At 46.5% G+C, this 6,175-nt stretch overlaps 1 pseudogene across 1 annotated transcript; it reads right to left on the bottom strand.

Moving 5' to 3' along the window:
- Positions 1-438: 438 nt before the first annotated feature.
- LOC308338217 (non-histone chromosomal protein HMG-17-like) lies at positions 439-5,656 on the bottom strand (annotated as a pseudogene). Its single transcript has 2 exons — positions 5,498-5,656; positions 439-741 (listed from the first exon to the last, which is right to left on the bottom strand). The product of its transcript is annotated as a non-histone chromosomal protein HMG-17-like (transcript).
- Positions 5,657-6,175: the final 519 nt, after the last annotated feature.

Raw genomic sequence — 6,175 nt, 5'->3', positions numbered from 1 at the left:
GCAACTGCCCATATACATTGCAGGAACCCAGCTGTGATTCTGCTCAGTCCACACGGTCTGCACACCTGTGTGGGCCACTCACCTGTCTCTTCTGGGTCGTGAGGACAGGCATTGGGATGAGGCCGCTCTGGCCGGAATCCCAGTTCTGTCACGCACCAGCTGTCCATCCTGGGTGGATCTCTTGAGCCTCGGTGTCCTCACCTGTCAAGAGGAAAATAGCATGGATCTCACAGGGAGGGTGTCAAGCGCTTAGGTTGGGGCTGGGCAAATTCTTTATTTTAAATAATTTATTTTTAAGTACTCTCTATACCCAATGTGGGGCTTGAACTTACAACCTGGAGATCAAGACTCATATGTTCCTTGTTTTAAAATATATATAACAAAACTTGATAAAAAGTAGCATTTCAAACTGTACGGCCACCGGAAGGAAGTGCACAGTTACCAGAAATGCACACTTTTCTTGGCGTGCCCAGCCCCTTCAGCTTTCTGCTCCGGGTGTGTTGGGGCATCTCCATTTTCGGCAGGCTTCTTCCCATCTCTGCCAGCATCAGCTTGCCCCTTTTCCCCTTTGGGTCCCTTCTCTCCCTTCTTGGCAGAGGCCTTTTTAGGCTTGTGCTCTGGCTTTGGAGGAGCAGGCCTTGCAGATAACCTCGAAGATGTCTGTGGCTCTTCCTTCACCTTGGCTCAATCGCCTTCAGCATCCCCTGCAGCCTTTCTCTCGGGCGGGGGGTGCTGCGGTGGCTGCGGGGTAGAAGAGAGGGTCCAGGCTCAGCCCACCATGTGAAATAGAAGAGGGAAGATGTTTTGGAACGCTACTAGAGGGTCAGTTCCCAAACTTAAGTTCTAGGTGGCAGTGGGTTCCCATCCGGAGAGGAGGAAGCAGCCCAGAAATCCAGGCATGCGCTGATCCTGAGTTTGGATCTTAGATGCCCTGTCCAGAACTTCAGCTCTCAAGGGAACCACGCAGAAGCCCTGTCCCCTGGTCATGGAGCTCTGGGCTTCTTCTGAGGCTCTAGACACCCCCCTCCTCCCCAGCATAGCTGGGACCAAGATGGGAACCCAGGGTCAGGATCCCTAAACCCCACAGGAAGCTGGGGGCGGAGGTGGCTAAAACTCTTTACTTGCTGTCTGAGCACTGGCTCAGGAACCTGCATTGAGGGCTGGGGCTCCCTGAAGTCTGTGGTCCCAGCTATGAGCAATTGATGGAGAACAAGTCAGGAACTGGGGATGGAAGCCACACATCCTGAGTTCAAATAGGTTGAATTTGCGATTGTCGATATTGGTCACTGTTTTTCTTCCCATGTGCGTCTTTGTGCAGATGGGCACGTACTGTTACTTTGCAGATATTTTTATAATAATATCACCCAGCACATAAAGCATTTATATGCTGGAAAGGGAGGTGATTGTTATGCCCATTTAACAGATGAAACCCTAGCAGTATTATAAATGCTATCGTGTAGTTAGTAAGTGGCAGATCTGGGAGTGGAGAAAGGAATCCTCTTCAAAGGATAAATGGATAGAGAAAATATACAATGAAATAGTATTCCATTGTATATATGAGTATTATTGTATTCGTTATTATTATTATTGCACTCATCGTAATATGAATATTATTTGATTGTATATACAATGGAATATTATTCAGCCATAAAAAAGAAGGAAATCCTATCATTTGCAACAATAGGGATGAACCAGGAGGACATTATGCTAAGTGAAGTAAGCCAGTCACAGAAGGACAAATCCTATATGCTTTGGCTTATATGTGGAATCTGGCAAAGTCAAACTCATAGAACCAGAGAGCAGAACCGGGTTGCCAGGGGCTCGGGGTGGGGGAAACAGAGAGATGATAGTTAGGTTTATGAACTTTCACATATAAGATGAATACATCTAGGAATCTACTGTTTATAACTGATATAAGTAAACAATAATTTTACAGTTATATAGTTAATAATAACTGATTATAGTTAATAATACCATAATGTATACTTGAAATTTGCTAAGAAAGTAAATCAGTGTTCTCACCACACACACAAAAATGGTAACTCTGTGAATGATGGATGTGTTAACTTGATTGCAGTAATCATTTCATAATGCATTCGTACAGTATATCAAATCATCACATTGTACACCTTTAAGAAAAATCACATTGTATGACCTAAATATATACATTCTTTACTTGTCAATCATACCTCAGTAAAACTGGAAAAGTAAAGAGACATTAAAAGAAAAAAGGAGGGACGCCTGGGTAGCTCAGTCGGTTAAGCAGCTGCCTTCGGCTCAGGTCATGATCCGAAGGTCCTGGAATCGAGCCCCACATCAGGCTCCTTGCTCCATGGAGAGCCTGCTTCTCCCTCCGCCTCTGCCTGCCTGTACTCCCTCTATCTCTCTGACAAATAAATAAACAAAATATTTTTTTAAAAAAAGAAGAAGAAAAAGAAAGAAAAGAAGGGATGCCTGGGTGGCTCAGTTGGTTAAGCATCTGATTCTTGTTTTAGCTCGGGTCAGGATCTCAGGATCATGAGATTGAGCCCCGTGTCAGGTTCCATGCTCAATGTGGTCTGCTTAAAGATTCTCTGCCCCTGCCAACCCCCAATCAATAAATAAATCTTTTAAAAAATAAAAAGAAGAAAAGGAATCCTGATTCCCAAGCAGCATCCCTCCCACTACTCCAGCCTGAACACTATCTATTTGGAGGGTGTTTGCAACTATTTTTAAATCCCAGCCTGCACTCTGGTGAACTCAATCAGTCGACCCTGAGGCCAGCTCATTCTCCCCTGCTTTCCCCACACCTCCCCTCACACCCCTCCTCTCTGGGGTTCGTTTACACTCTGAGCCACTGAAGTCTCCTTTTCCTTCAGCAACTTGGGGCTGGGTGTCCTCCAGCAACTTGGAGCTCAGTCACTTGCATATGAGGAATAGTGACTGATCCATAGAGAACTGGGTAAGTTCAAGAGCAGAGACCAAGCAAGGTGTGGGCAGGCTGCATCCCCAGCTCCCACACTGGCATACGGTCGGTGTCCAAGACGGACTGGGTGAGCAAATGGCAGAGAGGCCACCACTGAACCTTCCTGAGTGGGCAGAGGTGCCCCCGCCTCCAGAGCTGCTCTTGGTCCCGGGCTCACTGCCAGGTTCTCTGAGCGAGTTCTAGCTGTGTCTACTCTCGGACTGTCATGAGCCTGGGAAGGGCGACCTTAATATTCCGTCTTCCTGTTGGCACACAAATGTCTACAATGAACTTGACCACCACCTTCCACACACTTGAGGTGATCCCAGGGAGGTCAGGCAACTGGCCCAAAGGGACCGTGCTAGCAGGTACCAAACGGCCGTTTTCATCCAAGTCTTCAAGTGCCACACTGCTGCCTTAATTCCCTCCATTCAGATTTATTTCTCCCTTCCTCTCCTCCTGCCCTTTCTTAGTCATCAGGAATGGCGCAGGGCCTTTAAGCATTTTAGGAAGCAGAACCCTTTCCCAAAGAAAGGAGCAGGAAGACAAATCCATCTACAGCATTCCCTGGCTTCCCCAGGGCACTGGTACCTGTGCGGCCAGATCCCCTCCGTGCGCATGGCCCTGCGTCCATCCCCTTTGTTCATCCCGATCCTGCTTCTGGGGCCACCCCCGGCCTGTGCACTGCTGCTCCATCCCTCACCTCCATTGGACTTGGCTCATTCCCAGCTTCTGGTTGCAGCACTCAGCTTTTCGGTGAGTCAGGAATGCCCTCACCCCCAGAGGCTCCAAAACCTGATGGGAAGTTCCAGGCTGGTCTCCTGGCTGGCGGCTCTCCTTGGAGCTCAGCCCCACCCGGGCAGCTGTTCTGCAAGTCTGAAACCCGTTCCCTCATTTCTTCCATCTGGTCAACCGTCCCTATCTTCTGTGCTTCGGCCGAAGTCCCTCTTAATGATGCCAACCCCACAGTTGCTCATCCTCCCGTCCATACCAGGAGCTTCCTCCACCAGGCATTGGACCACTTGGATGGACTTTCCTATAATTACATGTCCCTCTCTTGTTCCTGATGGTGCGATATTTCCATCTATTGAATCTCTTTAAAGGCTAAGGGCTACACGGCAGCAAGATCACATCATACAGGTCTTAAAACCCTCAGATGTCCTAGGACAGAACTTCAACCCATGGGAAGTGCTCAACAACTAACCTCACAAATTCATAAGCACAGATGAAGGTAGATCTAAGCAAACCAGACCTAGAGAGATACATAGCCAGTCTGTGAGTCAGGAAAAGAAAATGGATTTGAGTGCCTGCTATAGTTTAGTAACTGAGCCACTTTGGAAGGGAAAAGAACACAAAAGGAGAATACATTACCGTCTCTGCTCTCTATGCTGCACAGTCTACTGGGGGAACCAGGAGCAGAAACCAACGATGTAGTGCAATGTAATAAAGGCAATGGTGAAAATTATTACAACAGTGCATCGTGCAAACAAAGGACAAAGAACAAACAAAGGACAAATTCTCTCTGCCCGAGAGAATTTGAGAAGACTTCGCAGAACCGTACGATTTGGGTTTTGAAGCACAAATAGAAGTTCGCCAATCAAGACTGAAAGATTGCTTTCAGGTATATGAAGTTACTATGGTCATATATCCCATTATATGGACACCAACCCATCTCCCCAGGCATTTCATGTATTTATTTTTCTTCTATTTTTTCAAAAATATTTTATTTTATATTTTTTAAAAGATTTTATTTATTTATTTGAGAGAGAGAGTACAAGTATATGTCCCTGCTGTGCAGGGAGCCCGATAAGGGGCTCAATCCCTGGACCCTGGGATCAGGACCTGAGCCGAAGGCAGATGCTTAACCGACTGAGCCACCTGGCATCCCAAAAAGATTTTATTTTTAAGCCATCTCTGCACCCAACGTGGGGCTCGAACTCACAACCCAAGATTAAAAGTCACGTGCTCCACCCACTGAGCCAGCCGGTCGCCCCAGCCCAGCCACTTCAATGCTGAACCAAGAGCTGGGGCAAGGAAGGGGTTCTAGTAGAATATCCCTATGGGACCGTGCCCTGGGACTTACGTGTGATCTACAATCTTCCTTTCAGTGTAACATCTTCCAAAGCAACTTAAAATACTCGACGCGGATTGACACTGACTCCCTTTCTCTGTGCCCAATTCAAACAAAATAATGATAACAGCCTTATTAGATCTAAAATAAGTCCTGATTCGAAGCAGCCTATTTAAAAGTCAATAAACTTTTCTTAATCCCTGCAGTGGAAAAAGAGAGCGGCTCCTCTCTGTCTTCCCTAAAAAGTCAGTATTTATACAAAGCATGACGTTGCCAGATTCGGAGAGGCAGAGGTGCTTGGGCTCCCCACCCCCATCCCCATCCCCCCCACCCCTGGCCGCCTGCACCCTCTGAATCCTGCATGACTTATTTGGCTAGAACTAATCTCAGCTCCAGGCTTGCTTACATTTTTGGGTTACCCTTTCGCCTGGAATGCATCTCAGTGTTCTCATTAGTGCTGTCTTCCCAGCCCTGGCCCTCACTTTCCTTTTGTTGCTGTTACTTTCTGTCCTGCCATTAGTAATCTTGACTGCTCCCAGCAGGCAGCCAGGCCCTGGTGTGTTCCCCATCACGCTGACACTCTCTGTTCCCGTGCCAGACGAAGCCTGGACCCCTCCCTCCCCTGTCCCCATCACCACCATGGTGGACCTTCGGCTATTGACAATCTGACTTTTTGTTAATTCTTTTTCTAATTCTAAAATGTATCTTGGACCTCTTATAGAAGGCTATAAAGAAAAATATTAAGAAAACACTCAAAGTCAAGCACTGTTCTTTTTCTAGCGTAATCCTCATGGAAAATATCTTTTATTGTATGTTTCATTAAAAAAGCAATTTATCTTTTGATGCGATACAATGAAGATAGCACTTAACTTCGGTGTGTCTTGGTCCTAAAGACTTGAAACCCCAGTCTAATGAAAAAAAACACCAGACAACCCCAAACTGAGGGACGCTCGATAAAATAACTGAATGGAACTCCTCAAAACGATCAAGGTCATCAAAAAATGAGTCTGGCAAAATGTTACAGTCTAGGGAAGCCTAAGAAGATGCGATCACTAAATGCAATCTAGTCTCCTAGATGGGATCCTGGAACAGAAAAGGGGACATTACAAAACAACTTTCAAAATCCCATTAAAGAATGGACAAGTTAATAACCATGTGTC

This window comes from Martes martes, assembly GCF_963455335.1.
Source record: "Martes martes genome assembly, chromosome: 2".
NCBI lineage: Eukaryota > Metazoa > Chordata > Mammalia > Carnivora > Mustelidae > Martes > Martes martes.
The sequence above is the reverse complement of the archived record's forward strand: the minus strand, read 5'-3'. Positions and strand labels throughout refer to the sequence as shown.